General features: G+C 32.4%; 1 pseudogene; it reads left to right on the forward strand.

The window, feature by feature from the left end:
• The first annotated feature begins 4,727 nt into the window (after nt 1-4,727).
• LOC139510845 (uncharacterized) lies at nt 4,728-6,909 on the forward strand (annotated as a pseudogene).
• The last annotated feature ends 14,196 nt before the right edge of the window (nt 6,910-21,105 follow it).

A 21,105-nucleotide genomic window follows, 5' to 3' on the forward strand; every position in this document is an offset into this window, starting at 1 on the left:
ATATTGTTCTTCGTGTGTGTTTTCTGTCTTGCAAACACTGGAGAATACCAAGGAAATCGATTTGGGTTTAACCATTAATGTGTCAATTCTTTGATGTACCGTCACTTCCTGCATAACAGTTTTAATTTATTTTTTTTAATATCCCTTTAATAAGGCGTTCAGAAAATATTGCATATTGTGTTTGCAAATCTACTGGAAGCTTTTCTCCATTACTTTTTGGAGTTATACTTTTCTCCCTCTCTGTATCTCTGTTTTTTATGAATTTTAATAATTAATGACGCCGTTGCATAGGGTAATAATTTAATGTTGGATGTAACGCGTCTTCTGATTGACTGACGTTATTTTGTTATCAGCCCATAGACATAATTAAGTCATGTGACCGTGACGTCATCAACGTTTTTAATGGTTTTCTACGGTTTAAAATGGAATTCAGAATTAAATTATAAGAAATGACAGCAATATTTTTTCTGTCTATTCGAAATAACATAATTAATTGTGGTGCACACTGTTAAATAACCCGCTACGCGAGTTATTCAATGTGCACCAAATTTCTTATGTTATTTCTTCATAGACAGACAAAGTATTACAGTCATTCCTTAAATAATCACATCGTAGTGACACGTAGTGACTGCGTAGAATAAACGTACAAAATCGTAGGAAAACGTGCGGAAACGTTCATTAACCGCAGTGAACCGAATTAGAAACGTACTGACCCCTTGTAATACGTACTGAAACGTAGTACAACGTAGTTTATACGTAATAAAATGTATTAAAAACTTAATAGAACGTGTCCCGTGTATTTATCGAAAAACCGAACAAAACTTAACAATACGTAGACGACGTATAGAATTGTGACATAACTTAGTAAAACGTACAGACCGTTAAAAATTACAAAATAATATATGAAACGTAGTATTTCTTAGCGTACTAAAACCTAGCTGTCGAAACGTGACAGTGTGACTGGGGCTTTAGAAATGCTACGTTTCATGTATTTTTTTGTCATTTTTAAACGGTCCGTACGTTTTACTAGGTTATGCTAGCTGAGAGTGTATATTTTCATCTACTATTTCAATATACATTTTAAATCTAGACTATTGACAGTATTGTATTTAGTACTTGGGAATGTACATAATTTTCCCGATGATAACCCTTTTGCAAATCCCAATTTCTACAAACTAGATGACTTATGCAAGTTGTACAAACCAATCGCAATATAAATTTATGCATTCAGTTTGCTTTATAATCTGGGATTCTGCATGCATTTACTTTATCTATCATATCTTTGAATTTTATTTCCTGCAAGGACCTTCATGTTCTCAACTCGTTATTGAAGTTGTCTGTACTCATGGTAGATGTTAATTGTATAGATAAATCTAAAGTCCAATTTCCATGTGCAATGAAACCTCTGGTATGTAACTGATTGGAACATCTTATAAAGAGATTTTTTTGGTCTCATAAAATATCTCAAATTTTAAGGATTTCCTGATTTTACTTAAATTGATTCACATATTCCAAAGGGGAACTTGGTTTTGCCGAAGATTATCTTTATTCAGAAATTTTATGAATACTTGTACATACCCTCAAAATAAACAATTTATATAAAAAGGTGTGTACTAGATAAAAAAAATAAATGGCTGGCCCGTGTTAAGAGAGAGCCATATCTCTTGCACGTTAAAGACACCCTTGTAGATTTCGAAAAAGAGTAGGCTAATGCCGCTACAAGGCAGCACTCGCACCCGCAAAGTGGAAAGGGATTAATATAAGTTGTAAAACTTGTTTCCCAATCCACTATAAATAAATATGTTTAAACTAAAAAAAGATACCAGAATTAAAATGATGTTCGCCAGACGCAAGTCTACAAAAACGCATCAGTGACACTCGAATGAAAAAAAAGTTAAAAGGCCAAATTTATTACAAAGTTAAGTAATCCCTAAAATTATTCCTCCTTAGATTTTCCAAAAGGTCAAAGTTTATTATAGGACTGTGACTCAAAAAAGAAACAGCTTAAAGTCAGCATACTTTAAGTAATGATGACCGTACATAAAAGTCACATGTCAATCTCTTACAGCCGTGTCCTAAATTTAAATAAGAAAAACGAAAATGCGCATTCCCGAGTGAAATAAGTACAATTTGAATTTTTGAGAACGCAAACCGATAGTTGCGTTTAAAATGTGATCTATAATGTGAATGAATCAAGACGTGTAGGATAGTTGGGCACCACAGTGAATACAATTTTCAAAACCGTACCATACGGTACAAATATGTAGATGCTATATAATAAGGTTAAACTATTAAAACAAACAAACAAAAATAGGGTTGAAATTTTATAATAAACATACTATCCTGTCAGTAATTTTTTTTCCAGAAAATTTTGAATATATATTCATGTAGTATCAATAAACACAAACGTCAAGTATTTAAGAACAGACATTTTATTAATCAAGTGAATCTATATTTAAATTCTACCATTCCACTATATGAATAGATTACTATACAAAATATAAGCAAAGACTTATAAATCAATACTTCTACAGTACAAAATAGTAGCAATCGGAGATCAGACGGAGATCGGCGGAATATAACGACTGACATTATTCGGGTTAGTACTTAATTAAATTTTGTTATGATTATTGTAAATTATTACTGGAACTTTTATACTATTATTATGTTTTTTTGTGAGCTGCAAGGATTTAAAATGTTTGTGATTTAAAAACACAGAAGTATTTTTATTCACGACCATTAAAAATTTAAATATTTTATGAATTTATCTTACTTCCCGTTTTATGGATATGTTACAATACACACAAAAAAAATAACAATTAAGAATTGAATGCTTCTTTTTGTAACTTCATTGGGGGTGTAAAAGCGTTGACCAAAGTAAAAATGTGCGCACGGTCAACGCTTTTACATCCCTATGAAGTTACAAAAAGAATAAAACTGAGAATGGAAATGGGAATGTGTCAAAGAGACAACAACCCGACCATAGAACCGACAACAGCAGAAGGTCACCAAAAGGTCTTCAATTCAGCGAGAAATTCCCGCACCCGAAGGCCCCATAACAAATATATATATACTAGTTCAGTGATAATGAACGCCATACTTAACTCCAAATTATACACAAGAAACTAAAATTGAAAATAATACAAGACTAGCAAAGGCCAGAGGCATTCGGGCGTGGCAGAGGCCGCAAATATAGTCCTTCGCCTGATAATGAATTTATGTTAAATGATAAAATTTTAATAAAAACTTCAACTGCAGTTCCAATAGGAAATAGTTTATCACCTGAAATAACCGATCTGAGAGTTTATGAAGTCTTAAGTTATTTTAAGGACTTTCCAACATAAACAGAAAATAACTAACCTCTATAGGTTTATTGGACGATGGCCATTTTATTTACAACGAAAATACAGATGATGAAATGCATTTTAGCACAATTGTTTGAACATGCTAACAGGAACCATGCACTATTAAAAATTACATTCGAGAAATCACAAACTAAAATGCAGTTTTTAGATGTGTAACCTTTGATCATGTGTTGGTATTCAAAGGCCAAAGATTTAGAGAAACAGCAAGATATTTCGGGAAGATCCTCGTGCCATTCATCCTCTACTTACAGAGGCATAATTAAAGAAGAAATGCTTTGCGTTGAGAGATGTACGAATAATCCAGTAGATTTGCAAACACAATATGCGTTATTTTCTAAACGCCTTATCAAGAGGGGATATATAAAAAAATGAAATTAAAACTGTTATGCAGGAAGTGACCGCAAAACAAAAAAATGATATATTAATGGTAAAACCCAAATTTGTATTACAGCCGTCTCCCTTGGTTTTCTCCACAGTGTTTTCAAGACAGAAAACACACACAAAGAACAATATTTTAAAACACTGCGATAAATTAAAAGATAACGAAGAGGCAAAACTTTTATTTGATAAAAGACCTCTTTTCTCTTACCGTAGGCATAAAAACTTGAAAGACACAATGACATCTGTAACTCTGGGTAATTAACATGTTGCAAATTATGAAAAAAAAAATCTATACTGTGTTAAATTGATAACAATAAGGGGGAAAAGAAAAAGAGTAAAGAAAAGTATAAGCCAAACAGATCACGAGGTATCGAGCCCCTTATATAAATTACAATATGTTTTAAATAAGTGTCACCATGTAATGGCCTGGGCTCCTGTTTATTCTAATTGATCTTAATATATATATGTTCGAAATACCTTGTGATCTATGGAGTTGGGGTGCTGGGATAGGACTTGACAATGAATTATTGAAATAACTGTGTAACAATAATCCATGATTTGTCAATTCCATCCTTTGTCTGTTAGACTGACAAAATATTGTAGCAAATAGTGGTAAATGTAATACGCATCGATACGTAATAATGCCTAGAATAACGAAATGAAACCTAGTTAAGCGTACAATGGAGCGTAATAAAAAACTTATGAAACGTGGTAGATATGTACTAAAACGTAATATTATTAATTCGTATATTTTAACTAATTTGATTCGTTTAGGGATAGTCACATGTTAAACTATATTTTCGAAGGTAGATAGAAAAACGGCGGATAGCAAAAAGTGTATTGACCAGCAAAAAGCATATTGTACGGTTATTTTTAAAAATTTAAAAACCAATATACTTAATGACGCATTCTCACACACCCAATCAAATGCTTTTCTGTATTACTTCTGGTACAATCACAAAAAGCAGACGTTAAAGATAAATGGCCACAAAAAAAATATTCGCATCCCTCGATGACGAAAATAGGGAAAATTTGTCATAAAACGTAGATTAAAAAACACAAAGAGGCAAACAAACACAGCTATTAATGGTTTTCGGGAATACTTAACAGAGAATAGCCTTCCCCTATATTTTGAATCTTACGATGATGCACAGTTTGACGACGTGTTAGCCAAATTTTACATGGAAATGCGCAACAAAGATGGAGAAATGTATAAAAAGTCGACCATGCAAATCTTATCGTCAAGGCTTGCAACATCACTTATCGAAAACAAGGGATATTGACATACTCAAAAGTGATAATTTCAAGAAGTCAAAAAAAGCATATCAATGTATGACAAAGGAGCTTAAAAGACTTGGTATGGCAGCTGTTGAGCACTGTCCAGCAATTGCCGATGCTGATATGGAAAAGATGTACATGTTTTCTATAAAGATTTGGAAAGTCCAAAAATGCTCCAGTACAAGGTATTTATAACAAATAATGAAATAGAGATATCTTACATTGTCATTTAGAATTTGTAAAAAATTTGTTAGAAAAGTATGAACAGGTGAATTTTATTAAACTTAAAATTAATAAAATGGACAAGTAAAACTAGGAATTGATCAAATTGACCTGTAACCGGTAATTTTCTTGCGATATGTTTTATATACAAATTTGAAAATTACAATTTAAGTGTATATCACATTTATTTTATTGATGTTGATGTACATACAATATCCTTTAATTTCAGGTATTTGTGGACATAATGATTCATTTCGGACGTAGAGTCAAGGAGAACCTGGCAACCTTGACAAGACAGGACTTCGCAGTACAGCCAGAACCAGAGGGTACACTTTAATTTATGTTTATAAAACCCATGATGAACTAACCAAAATCATCAGACAGATAGTGAAAAGTCATCCGATGGTAGGATGTATGAAATCAAAGGTATAATAAATAGTAATGTCAAAATTAATATGAGGCGGGCAGTACCTGATGACCTCCAAAAGGTTTTTTTAAGATTTGTATATATCAGGAAATTATTCAAGTCTTGAAGATAAAGGCTGTCAATAAATCCAGGGGGAAACACTAATTTTGGGTGAATCTACCCTTATTGTCTTAGTCGGGGTGAGAAGTTTGGTTTATACTTCTAGTTGAATAAAAAAAAATCTTTTAAGTGCAGGTACACAACTCGCCATTTCTCCCATATTTATAAAATTACGTAAAAAGCTGATATCAAAAAAAGCGTTTTTAGTGATATTTGAACACTAGAAGCTGAAATAAAAAATGAAGAAAAATCTTGTCTTTACTCTCAAGTCCTACAAAAATGTATATATATCATTTCTTACTTATTTTTCTGTTTCGATATATTATTTGCATATCTCATATTTGTTTCTCAATATAGACAATATTCTTTTTATTTTAATTTATTTGTCTTTTCAGGTAGTGACCGATGTCCAGTAAGGTCGTTTGTAAAATATATCCGCCGCCTGAATCCAAATTGTAATAAACTTTTTCAACAGCCAAAGTTAACAGCTAAAGATGGGAGACATTATGGCAACATTCCCCTTGGACACAACAAACTGGGTATTTATATGAACGAGATAAGCAAGGCAGCCAATCTGTTAAGAGAGTATACCAACCATTCATGCAGGGCTACAACTGTCCTCATTTTAGATGAAGCACAAATTCCCAGTAGACACATAATGAGTGTCACTGGGCATAAACCAGAGGCATATTTAAAGACATGTAGCGGTAAAACGTGTGAAAAAACACCCCAAAAAATGATGTCAGATACATTGAGTAAAAAAAACTATGCAAAACATCAAAAGTTACAAAACCGGCCACTTTGTCTTCAAATATTGATTATTTGTGTCTTTCACAAACTAGTGTGACCGTTGAAACTGAGGCAATATCAACTACCTCATTTGGCTCTTTCAATTTACAGCCATTGTCTGACTCCCAAACTCAAAACCTCATTAATGATATCATTCCTGAATTGGCAGCTGATGATCATGATGATAGTATGGATGATTTATTGAAATACCTTGAAGTTCCAAGATGTATACCAAAACAGTCAAATTCAGTTGATGCTGCTAGTATTAACCAGAAAGCTATGTCAGTTCCAGTATTCAATAACTGTTCAAATATTACTGTCAATTACAATTTTATTCAGAAGAATTAATGAAAAACAAAGTGTATCAGAAATTTATTCATTGCTAAATTGTTTAGTCTACTAAGAACAATAGTTAAATGTTTCAATTGTATTTGAATTGTTGGCATATTATTTATGAAAAAACGTTTAAATTTCATGATATTTTTTCTGTTGGAATAAATAATCATCACAAATTTCGTTCAATATGGCCAAAACAAATATTACATCTTATAGGAAATTTCAAATATTTAGAAAAGAACAGATTTGGTAAACAAGTCAAAGAAACAATTAATATACTACCACCAAGATAAAATCTTTAAAAATACGGATTCTAATGCACTGACAATATTTGTGAATTAATAATATAACAATTGTAGCCTTTGTATGAGGTCGATACAGGATATATCGACCTTAAGAAGTATATATCCTTGCATCGACCTCATACAAAGGCTATAATTGTATAATAACACCTAGTGATTAGAATCAAATACGTTTTAGTACGTATCAAGTACGTTTCTAATACGTACTTCTACGTTCCTTCTACGTTTTACTGGGCTTTTCTACGCTCCTACTACGTTTTTATTTTTAGTCACGTTTGTATCGTGCAGACCAATACAAACGGGACGGATCACGTATCAATCCACATATTGCTACGTATATAGCCGTATTAAGTACTGATCGATACGATTCGCTACGTATATTGCGGTTTCGCTACGTTTTGAAAATGTAGCAAAACGGGATAGCCGAAACGTGACAGTGTGACTACAAAATGACAAAATGTTACATGAAACGTAGCATAATTTCTTAACGTACTAAAACCTAGCTGTTTAAACGTGACAGCGTGACTGGGGCTTAACAGGAATGTATGTTTTATTAGTTTTTCCTATATAGCCTGTTTGTACTATGGTACGGTTTTGAAAATTGTATTCAATCAATTAATTATCATTGTGTTGACCAGCTATCCTACAAGTCTTGATTCATTTTCATTATACATCACCCTGTTCACATGCACGCACACTATCGGTTTGCGTTCACAAAAATTCCAACCGGATAAAATGTCAATAAATCCGTAGTCAAAACCCTTGAGGTAGTAGTTTGACATCCGAATTCAACTATTAGATTGATACATGTGATGACACAAATACATGTTCTTATCGAGAGTATTAGTGCGTATGATATAATTTACTATTTCTTGCGCAAAAATACCACTTTCATGTATAAATATTAATTTCTCACACGAACGCGAATTTTTGCTTTTCTTTTATAAATTCAGGACACGGCAGTAAGAGATTGACATGCGATATTAAGCGCGGTTATCATTGTTTATGGTAAATTGACCTCTAGCTGTTTCTCTTTTGTTTTGTTTTTTGAGTCACTGTCCTTTTAAAAACTTTGACATTTTCGAAATGCAAAAAAAATTCTAATGTATTTGTATCGCGTCTGGCGTGCAACATGTTTATCCTGGTATCTTTTAATTTTTACATGTCTTTTTAAGTAAATTGGTTCCTTTTGAGAGTTTGTTCAGATATTCATAAAACTTCTGAAAATAAGATATTCTCCAAAACTAAGTTTCCCTGTAGAATATTTGGATTGGTTTAAGAAAATCAGGAAATCCTGGAAATCTGAGATGTTGTTTGTGACCAAAATAAGTCTTCATATAAGAGATACTAATGAAGCTGGTGTTTTCTACTTTCAAGAAATATATATATCACCTTATTACAAGTTGGAAGAGGGTATCACCAGCCCAGTAGTCATTACTTATGTGTTGACTTGAGTTATCATTGATATGTTCATATTAATAAATTAACTGTCAATAAAACTTTGAATTTTTGAAATACTAAGACTTTTCTACTTCAGGAATAGATTACCTTAGCTGTATTTGCAAAACTTTTAGGAATTTTTGGTCCTCATAGCTCTTCAACTTCGTACTTTATTCGGCTTTTTAAACATTTTTTTATTCGAGCGTCACTGAGTGATGAGTCTTTTTGTAGACGAAACGCGCGTCTGGCGTAAATATATAAAATTTTAATCCTGGTATCTATGAGAATATGAATGCGTCCAGATTATAAAGCAAACTGAGTGATTATGTTTATACTGCGATTGATTTGTGCAATTTACATTATACATCCGGTTTATAGAAACTGGGGTTTGCTTCGATTTAGGATTATAAAAAAATGATGTACAATACCAAGTAATAAGTGAAATAAACGATCTTTAAAATGTATATTCAAATAGTAGCTGTATAAAATTAAATATTATTGACAACTATTCAACTATGCTTTTAACTGACAAGAATGTACACACTATTCTTTCAATTCAAAAGCAAACAAAAACTCAGCAACAATCTTTTGGTTTTCAGTAAGAGGTTCTAGGTTCACGTATTGCTTTTCTTTTTTTAAAGAAAGCAACTTGTTTTTGTTTGGGTCAGGAATATGGCAATTACAATACTTTGTCGCTATAAAAATGTCTTTTCAGTTTTTGGAAGCAAATTTTGATTCTCGATTTTTATAAATTCACCTTAAAAGATTAAAATATTTCTTATTTCGTCTTACGTGTAGCAACATAATTTATAAAAACTGACTTTCCATTTAATGTTTTGTTTCTTAAATTTTAGACTCTTAGGGTGATAACCTCATCCAACTTCATTATAATCTTTTTTTTTGCGTTGATCTCGTTTCCTTTTCACGGCTATTACTTTATTCTGTAGCTCAAGTTTATTGGTAAAAAACAAGTGGCTAAAAGCTGTATTGTTTTAACTGTCACCGTCCATTCGTTTTGTAGATAATTTTTATTCATCATCAACAACGATAAATTGCTGATAAGCAAATAGCGCACAATTATGACGGACAGTTTCGTCAAATTATTTTGTAACAATTCTACAAGAACTATTAACTCATAGCATATTTATTAAGTAACATGTATTGCAAAAAAAAATGAGGATTAACGTAAAATTAACGAGTCTGGCTGTATATCAATTCTTAAGATACGTTTTGCAGATGCTGTTTCCCTTTGTTATGATGAAAGTAACAGTATTAAAAGAAGGCTGTTGTCATAACAAAGTTATTGTATTCTAAAGGGAACAAAGAATTACACGAAAATGTGGTAAAAAGTTTTTTGGTTTTGTTTTGTTTTGTTTTTGTTTGTTTTTTTGCCATTTCGAAATCTGTTTAGACTTGTTTTTACCAGTATCACTGCTTTTAAAGAACCTTTGTCTTGCTTGTGGACTAGTGGACAATCGATGAATCATATTCAAGAATCATTTGTATATCGTGCCATAGGCATTGCCAAAGGTATCTTATGCGAATTCGTATTTTGTAATGATGATACTTCTAAAAGGAAAAGATGCTGTTCGGTCCATAGCTAGCTCGAAATATTATAGATAAATGTATTTATTATTTTGGTAAAAAAATGATGCATAAATATTTTAGAAAGTGATTTTATCAAACATTAATTTTCCTACAGTTACACCTCGGATAGGTCGAAAATTGATAATTTAGTGAAAGTTGACAAAATCATCTGAATTTCCTCCCCATTTTGAGGTTGTGGAAAAAAAAACTCGACAAAATAAATTTTCAAGTCAGAAAGGTTATTTTTTGTTATAAAAAAGGGTTTAAAAACAATCGTTGAAAAAATAGATTTTAGATAGTAAAAGTATGGGTCAACGTGCTATTTTCCAGGCTATGAGTCGTTGAAAATTGCCAAAATTATATTTAGATGGTTCATGAAAAAACACATTTGTGTGCATAAAAAAAATTCTATGAGACAGAATTTTTAAATAAATTGCAAGAAGATAGGTTTTTATAAAATGTTTTAAGAAAATAAAAAGAAAATATGGTGTCACCGAACTTGTTTTCTTGCTTCAAGTTTTCTTTATATAAATAAACAATCTAACCATTCAATTGCAAATATGTCTCCAAATATGCAGATTTGGGCAAATGACTAGACCGATTTTGTACTGAGATTGTACAATCCAAGAGGTCGGTATGCCATGAATCTATCTTAACACATGGCAAGAGTAAAATCTCTTTGTTCTTACTGTGCTATAATCTAGATAATGCACAGCAAAGGTGTGCATTAACTACCTCAGATATACCGCACAGTTCAAATCTATTTTTACCTTTAGGGGCGGTTCCCGGATTTTGAAAGGGGCGTTATTCTATCAACTTAAAAAAAACAAGAATGTGTCCATAGTACACGAATGCCCCACTCGCACTATCATTTTTTATGTTCAGTTGACCATGAAATTGGGGTCAAAACTATAATTTGGCAGTAAAATTAGAAAGATGATATCATGGGGAACATGTGTACTAAGTTTCAAGTTGATTGGACTTCAACTTCTTCAAAAACTACCTTGACCAAAAACTTTAACCTGAAGCGGACGGACGAACGGACGCACAGACAGACGGACGAACGGACGGACGGAAGAACGGAGGCACAGACCAGAAAACATAATGCCCCTCTACTATCGTAGGTGGGGCATAATAAATATCACCGAGTGTAGCGAGACTAAAGACAATATTGACGATTTTAAGCTAAAACACCCTACTTTGTCCAATCCAAGGGTAAACGACCCGTTCGCCCACACCCCCGAATCCGCCATCTGAACGAATTTTTAATAATTATTCCTATAAAGAGACTATATTTGGATCGGATTTAATGAGGACCATATTAAAGTTTGTTTTAAAACTGGGTGATTAGCTGGAGATTAATCAGACTTCATTTAGATGGACGTGTCTTAAAAAGTAATACAGTAGATTAAAAGAAATGGGGGGGGAGGGGGGGGGGGGTGCGGGGAATAAAAGGTTTTGAAAGAGAAACATATTTTCTGTTTATTTAACCTTTTAAATTTAGGTATTACAACATCTTCCTCGGTTCTTTTAAGCATATCATTGAGGGAAAGATATTCAAAAGCAATTAATCTTATTTAAACTCAACAACCCTTGCAGTTATGTTTTTTTTTTTTTTCATACACCGATTTGAAAGTACACAATTTATCAAAGTCTTAATCGTCACCAATTAAATAAAAATTGGGAATAAATTAACGGAAACGATTTAAAAACATATACCATTAAATCGCTATTTTAGAATGAGTCTAAATATAAAAAAAAGATTAATTTAAAACTTACCAAAGTCGTATTTCCCCCTTTCTTTACCCTACAAGAAACTTTCCTAGGACCCGTGGATTGGAGAATTACGTCCACATTTCTAAAACGTTCACGTAAATTGATTACGTCATGTGTTAAAACAGTTATTGGCCAATCAAATCGGTATATGTAATTTAAATCTGCACAGCACGAGATGTTGTGCAGATTAAATGACATATACCGACTTGCTTGGTCAATAACTATAACTTAATTACGAAACATTGTGATAATGGTCATTAAATGCCAGTTGAAGTTTGATCCTAAAAGTATGGAAGCGCATATGGTACACCCCTTGTAAAGTTATTTTGTTGCTAATAAGTCGGGATTATTAGTTATGTTGTGTGTTATAAGCTGGAATCTAATCATCACGTGGAGTCAACTTGTCGGAATGATGAAGAAATAATTGTATTACAATGTCGACGTCGACCTGCTAATATAAATGTAATGACATCGTAATAAGAAGTCGACATGATGAATTCAACGTGTTACTTGTTTATTTGAGATGAGGTAAAAGCACGTGATTATTTTGGAAAAACATAGGTCTATTTTTACATTGATTTCCATATTTCGTTTGTTTAATGTGCTTCGGTTGTGTGAGTTATTTTGTATGAAAAGGCAGTCAAATATCAGAAAAAAAGTACTAAAAAATAACAATATGTCGGACAAAAGGGGAATATACCCCCACTATTTAGTCAGGCCGTTTATTTTCTCAAATGGAATCAGTATAATGATGAATTCGTGAAGCCCTCAACAGAACCTTCTGTTGTATGAGATTGCCGCTTTCAGTGTAAAATTGTAATGTTGACTATAAAAAGTCAATTTTTCTGTAACATACAAGATTTGAAAAATAGTGTTTTTTTCTGTAGATGCTTTATGTTGATCTATTGAATCAAAGCATCTACAAAAAAAAACTTTTTTTTAAATCTTGTATGATCTAAAATATTAACTCCTATAACAATTCATGGAGATTTACAAAACAGTTTTAATTACTGCAAAAACATATTGTCCTGTTCACTAGTATCTATGTAGAAACGCAGTAAATTATATCGAAGGAAGAGAACGGGGAGGGATCCGCTAGCTAAAAGAAATAAGAAGATCAGCAAAACCTTTACCGTATAGTACGCTATCATGAAAGAATTCCGAAATGACATGCAAAACAACATCGGCGGGAAACCTAACAATCTAAATGACGAAGACGCCGACGCCACTACTCGATAAAGTTGTGAGATGTGATGTGACAACTAGCTACCAGAGTTTAAATCAAGAGGATGTCAGCAATCACAGGCAGTCGTACGGCCTTTAACAAATCGTATAGTCGGCTATAAAAGACCACCACGTGGAAAAGTGAAACAATTCAAACGAAAAATGTATCGGCCTTATTTATAACAAAACAATTTACAAAAAACAAATATGAAACACATGAACCAACGGTAACTATTGAACTACAGCTCTTGACTTCTGACAGGCATATGAAGAATGTGGCGGAGTTAAACATGTATGTGAGCGCTCAACCCTAACCCAAACCTGGGACCACCGTGTCGCAGCACAACAAAAACCATAAAAAAATAAGCTGTAGCTGGATAACTCAATAGATCGGTATTACTGGCCAATATAAATTCAGCAAAATCCGGCGAAGATCTCGAAGAGTGAGCTGATCCTGCTCAAAGTGAGTCACCTGTCGTGTTATTCGTGAAATTACAAACCCAATGATTTGGTCGAATGCGGTAGGTCATCCTTGAGGAAAAGCGGAAGGAATTATGGTTACGACAATTGGAACATATATTATCCGTTGTTTCCCTGTAATTGAGTGTGAGATGATTAAAAGTGTTCCATTTGTTGACAATAAAGTACTTGTCATTTGATTTGTGTCGAGCCTGCGACATTAATGTCGCGGAAGTGAGACAAAGCAAATCTTTATTTAGTCGTCGGTATTAATGGCGTCGGCGCTTTCGTCTTTTAGATTGTTATGTTTCTCATTTTTTTTGTTCACATTTATCATTTCGGGATCTTACATAGCTTACTATGCGGTAGGGGTTTTGCTCATTGTTAAAGACCATATAGTGACATAAAGCTGCATACTTCTCAGTGTTTTGGTATGTTTTGGAGAGATGTCTTATTGGCTATCATACCACATCTTCTTATTTTCATATAAGTATAAAGAAAGAATACGTGGTATAATTGTCAATGAGACAACTCTCCATAAGAGACAAAATGACACAGAATTTTACAATTATAGGTTACCGTACGGCCTTCGACAATGAGCAAAGCCTATACTGGCTAGTCCTCTGTAAAAGACCCCGAAATGATAAAGTAGAACAATTCAAACGAGAAAACTAACGAACTTATTAATGAACAAAAAGTGAACAAAAAACAAATGTGTAACACACCAACAAACGACAACCACTAAATAACAGGCTCATGACAGTGGGCAGGCACATACATATAGCATGTGGCGGGGTTAAACATGTTAGCGGGATCCTAACCCTCTCCTTACCTTGGACAGTGGTGTAACATTACAACATTAGAATGAACTATAAAAATCAATTGAAAAAGGCTTAACTCATCAAATAGATACAAATAGAAATAATACACAGAGTGGACATGGCCGGGAACTTGTATATCCCAACAACAAAAAGACACGAAGCACAATTTTGAGAGTTTTGTTTTGCAGTTAATAAAACTTGTTTGTCCTGATAAACTTGTAAATCTCCATTTATGTTATAAACCGTGTATAGTTGTATAGGAGTTATCTTTAAGATCAATATAAAGCATCTACAGAAAAAATCTTTTTTTTAAATCTTGAAATTTTTAGAGTCAACAGCATTCTCAGGAAAAGAGAGAGGGTTCCTGGGAATCTTTCACGAATTAAGTATAGTACTGATTCCATTTGAGAACTAAGGAAAATAAACGGTCCGACTAAATGGTGGGGGTATATCCCCCTTATGTCCGAAATATTGGGGTTTTTTTGGTACTTTTTTTCTGATATTTGACTGCCGTTCCCCCTTTTCATACAAAATAACTCACACAACCGAAGCACATTAAACAAACGAAATATGGAAATCAATGTAAAAATAGACCTATGTTTTTCCAAAATAATCACGTGCTTTTACCTCATCTCAAATAAACAAGTTGTCGACTTAATCAATTAACACGTTGAATTCATCATGTCGACTTCTTATTACGATGTCATTACATTTATATTAGCAAGTCGACGTCGACATTGTGGCCACAGACCACAATTAATTCTTCTATCAGTTCTTTATAACCTTTTGCATCATTAAAAAAATTGCACCATGCACTTTTGTCCAATTTTTTGTGTGTGTAATGTATAGTCCTAGTCCAAATATATATCCAAAATTCAGAAAGATTGTAACAATCACTTTTACAAATTTAGCCAATACACATCCATACCCCTATTGACAAGTCAAGAGATTTTCCGAAAACTGTAAATATTACCTTTTTGCACTTGGCCTAATCACTCATTCCAAATCAAAATAAGTTAAAATACAACATCCAAAAATTTATTTCACCTCTCTTCTTTCATTTCCACCAAAAAAAATCTAAGAAATGAGTGAGGAAGGGAAAGAAAAAAAAATAAGGAAAAATACACTCTAATTAAAAGGAACTATATTCATTAATTGTGGTCTTGGGCCTTGTAATACAATTATTTCTTCATCATTCCGACAAGTTGACTCCATATATTGATTAGATTCCAGCTTATAACACACAATATAACTTATAATTCCGACTTATAAGCAACAAAATAACTTTACAAGGGGTGTACCATATGCGCTTCCATATAAAAGAGAACAAAGTGGCACTATCGAACAATCAACTATGCAACAAATTGTTTTGTTGTTTCTTTTTCAATTTTTCTTTTCCATGATACTTGTGGGAAAATTCAGGTTTTGTTATCATTTATTAGGGGATTAAACTATGTTAATTGATTTTACTTTCTGAAATTTTGTTAAATACAAGTATTCAAATTTCATCCTTATGACACAGCGTCAATGTGCATTGTTTCGGGTAATTTTTCTAAAATATTCTTCTGATGAATACAGAAAAAATCGACTATACGTTCGACAACTTCCTCGCATATTTTGTAAACTCTCCATACTTGACCAAAATATAAACATGTTGCAACCAGACGTTTTTAGATCTCACACATCCTTACTTTAAAGTGTGTTTATTAATCACCAATTATCCAGATTCTTTTATTAATGAGGCACTTAAATCTAAAAACCATCCTCCCCCTCCAAACAAACAAACCTAAATACACAGTTTATACCTAGCTTTGTGAATTAATATAATTGTAATTTGAGTACTATAATGAACAGTTGAAGCAACAAATAACATCTGGTTGAGCCGGGGCGTAGTACGCTGATTAGGTTTTAATTTGAAGTACTACAAAATAATCCAACTGATTGATGTGTTCGCTGACAGAACGGTAATCATTTTATAAAGATCAAAAACTTAAACACCCTCAAAAGATTGAATGATGTGTATTACTATGTTGGGGAAAGTCTTTTTCGAATAAATGATTTAAAATATCAATCAAAATAACATGCAATGAAATGATTGCTCGAGTTTTGTTTATTTCATTTATATCAAGCAAACTAATATTGATCATACGACCAAGAGACAGCAATCCAACGACACAAAACAATTGATGTAAGTATATTGCAAATCGTTATATTAACATGGGTTGATATCAATGTTCTTTTCAGGTTATTTTTGTTCACAGATTGATCTAAGTGAACTAGCCTGTTTATAATTAAAAAAAAAAGAAAGAAAAAACCTCCAATCTTATATTTTGGTTTTCTTAAATCGACTTATTTTGGATCTCACCATTTTCTTTTAAGTTTTACAAGCTCTGACGATTTTGCTATAGGACTTTTTGTCAATTATTAAAACAAGTTGCTTTCTTTACAAAAAAAAAGCAATACGTAAACCTAAGATCGCTGACTGGTCACCAATTTTCGTTTCCATTTGAATTGAAATAATTGACTGTGAATAGAAGAAGATAATGCTGAAGTTAAAGTACCTTCATCAAAAATATGTAATAGTGTGTACATTCTTGCACAAGGCAGTTGGAAGTAATGTCGGATGGTTGTTACTTGGGATTGTACATCATTTTTTTTCATAAACCTATTGCAAATCCCAGTTGGTACAAACCGGATGTATAATGAAAATTGCACAAAACAATTACAATATAAGTTTAAGCACTCAGTTTGCTTTATAAACTGCATGGGTGCATTCATTTTATCTATCATATCTTTATATTTTGTTTCCTGTATGTATGCCTTCGTACTCAACTCGTTATTGAAGTTGTCTGTACTCATGGTAGATAAATTTAAATTCCATTGTCCATGTTAAGTGGAACCCTCTGACATGCACCTTATAAGAAGGTTTCGTATATTTATTCTTGAGAGTAACACACCAGCTTCATTTGGACCTCTCATATGAAGACTTATTTTGGTCTCATAAAACATCTAAAATGTTTAAGGATTTCCGGATTTTACTTAAATCAATCCAAATATTCTACAGGGAAACTTAGTTTTGGAGAATATCTTATCTTCAGAAGTTTTATGAATATCTGAACAAACTCTCAAAAGGAACCAATTTACTTAAAAAGACATGTAAAAATTAAAAGATACCAGGATAAACATGTTGCACGCCAGACGCGATACAAATACATTACGAAGTTGGGTAGAAAATTCTTTGCTTTTCGAAAATGTCAAAGTTTTTGAAAGGACAGTAACTCAAAAACAAAACTAAAGAGATAAACAGATCAGAACACCGTAAGCAATGATGGCCGTATCATAACATAGTTACTCTCAATTTATATGAAAAGACATATAGATATAAAAATAAATACCAGGATTAATATAGTGTACGCCAGGCGCGAGTTAAGTCTACAAAGAATCATCAGTGACGCTTGAATAAAAACAGTTAAGAAGGCGAAAGTACATAGTAAGGTTATCTATATCTATGATGATTTTCTTCCTTAGGTAGAAATTCCATGGCATTTCGAAAATGCAAACGTTTATAGGACTGCGCCTCAAAAAGAAAACTAAAGAGATAGAAAGATCAGAATACCGTAAGCAATTATGGCCGTGCTTGAAAGTCACATGCTAAGTTCTTACTGCCGTGTCCTGAATTCTCGAGTGAAATTAATATTTATGCATGAACGTGGTATTTTTGTGCAAGAAATCATAAATAGAAAGCATACGCACTAGTACTCTGGATAAGAATACGCATTTGCGTCATAACATATATTAATCTAATATAGTTGAATTCGGATGTCAAACTACCTTCCTCAAGTGTTTTGAGTCCGAGGCCTGTTTATCGAAGCAGTCTTAGAATTAGGTCATGTCCTAAGACCACCAACTTAGGAAATATCTTAGTCCTAAATTGGTTTATCAAACATGTCGAATTCCTATCAATTGTCCTAACTTAAAGATACTTATTTAGGTCTCTTAAGATGGTTTGAGGACTTTAGGATACATTTAGGATGACTATTTTATAAACAAATAGGGAATACAGGTTGCATTTACTTTAGGGAGCTACCATTTGATTTATATGGCGTTTTTTTGTTTGTTTGTTTGGTGTTTTTTTTATGGGGGGGGGGGGATATTACTGCATATAACACACGTAAGTTATTTGCAGTAATAAAATAGTTGAAGTACTCAGTATTTATATGAAAGATGCACGAGATTTGTCTTTGAACTTTTAAGTAAGAAATCGTGACATCGAGTTTGGGGGCCTGTTTATAGAAGCTCTCTTACTAATAGGATTAGGACGTGTCCTAAGACCAACTTAAGACATATCTTAGTCATAAGTGGGTTTATCAAACATGTCGCAACTTAGGAAAATCCAAGGAATTGTCCTAACTTTAGGATACCAATTTAGGTGTCTTAAGATGGTTGTACATTTGTATACTCTGTCCTCTCCTTTCATTTTTCACCCTATTCGTTTCTGTCTTTTTATATCAGTTTATTCTTACTCTATTTGCATAAATTGTCATCCACCTTCTTTTTTTTTTTTTGCAAACATGCTCATCCTGTCCTGCGTTTTTTTTTCAAATTTCATCCTACTTTCTATCAAATGGTACTGTATTATATATTTGTTAATTTTCTATCAGTCAAAGTCTGAATCTATTTGGAAATCTTTTTACTTTTCTTTTGTTGAAAGCAATTCATAATCAGCTGAGATTCTAATATGAGCTTTGATTTTAGCCGAGCCTGTGACATTTTTGTGGCGAAAGCAAGAAATAGCGATCCTTGTTTTCGTCAGGGGTGTCAACATTAAGGTTTAGTATGTTTACATTTTTTTTTTTAATATCAATTATTTTGTCAAATCTTCGTGAAATTTTACGAAAGTTGGACAGAAGCTTTTTATTCTCATTAGAGTATACAGAGCATCACTGTCTGTGGTTAAAGTTTGTTACATTTCAAATATTTTGTCAAACCTTTATCGAATTTTATGAAACTTTGGTAAAAGCTTTTTTGTGATTTATTCAAATTCAGATTCAAATATTTGTTTAAGATATGACTTTAATATTTTTTTCTGTCTATGAAGAAATAACATGAAAAATTTGGTGCACACTGAATAACGCGCGTAGCGGGTTATTAATCAGTGTGCACCACATTTTTTATGTTATTTCGAATAGACAGAAAATATATTACAGTCATTTCTTATAATTTAATTCTAAATTCCATTTTAAACCGTAGAAAACCATAAAAAAAAACGTTGATGACGTGACGGTCACATGACTAAATTATGTCTATGGGCTGATAACAAAATAACGTCAGCCAATCAGAAGACGCGTTACATCCCAAATTAAATTATTGCCATATAGCTTTAAACATAAAGTTTGTGACATACAAAATCAGTAAACAAATTAATGTATGAAGCAAAATTTTAAGAATATATATATATATCTTTTTTCCATTTACATACGGACTTACCTTTTAGCAATTAACACACGGTCTGTGATTATTTGTTTTTTACATGATAAATTTGAAATAATTTTTCTGATATTGTCATATTCCATCTCACGAAAAAAATCTACAGAAAATGTTTAATTATTTAAACCCCTGCAATGGGCTGATAAATGGATTCAATGTTCGCTAGGAAGCGGTAATCCAGGCGAACAAAACAGTCCCACGGAACCCTTTATGAATTTTCATGCATAATGCATCTAAACATCTATGAAAATTAATCATTTCATATTCATTAACGTCATTTGCACAAAAAGGGGTTTTGTTTAAGTTACTGCTTTTCCCTACGGTTCTTTATAAGTGTTTTTTTTTAAGTAACTGGTTTGGATATTTTCTCTAACACCAATGACCATTGGATTCTAAATCAACACAATGGTCAATGCATTAATTTAAACATAAAAGATTAAAAAGATGGTCTCTAAAGTATGTTCAACTAGCTATTGATTGGGGTCTTTTTATGTCAGAAAAGGGCTTCCCCTCGATCCCACTACAAGTAGATGTTAGAACTTGGATTCGATTGAGGGCTTCAAACTTCTTGCCGAGGTTAGGGCGTACACTCAAAAGTACGCCACTGAATATTAGATCTCAATTTCTCTTTTCAGCACCATTGGTTGCAATATTTGACAATTTAACAATTTCTAGTTGTGCATCGAAAAAAAAGTGCTCAGTATTTATATGAAAGATGCACGAGATTTGGACTTTAAGTATATGAAACCGTGACACTTCGAGTTCAGCATAGTGGTTTTACCGATTACATATGTAATGTTAACAGTTACTATTTACAATTAGTTTTTTTTTTAAATATTATATAAAACGTTATTATATTTTTTGTCTTATGTTTTGTTTCATAGAATTTAAATGTACACTTATAATGTAAAAACTACTGTTTACCTTTAATTTTAAACTAAGAATTCTTTTATAATTATTAATCTTTTTTAAATTATAGTAATTAGTTTGGTTAAATTTGATACAAAATTGTCACTTTTAATTTGCTATATTCTTTTACGCCAATACTTAGGACAGCGGTTAGGACATACTAGATATAAAGATAATTCTAGGATAGCTTCGATGTGCATGCT

Source organism: Mytilus edulis, chromosome 2 (genome assembly GCF_963676685.1).
Source record: "Mytilus edulis chromosome 2, xbMytEdul2.2, whole genome shotgun sequence".
Lineage (NCBI taxonomy): Eukaryota > Metazoa > Mollusca > Bivalvia > Mytilida > Mytilidae > Mytilus > Mytilus edulis.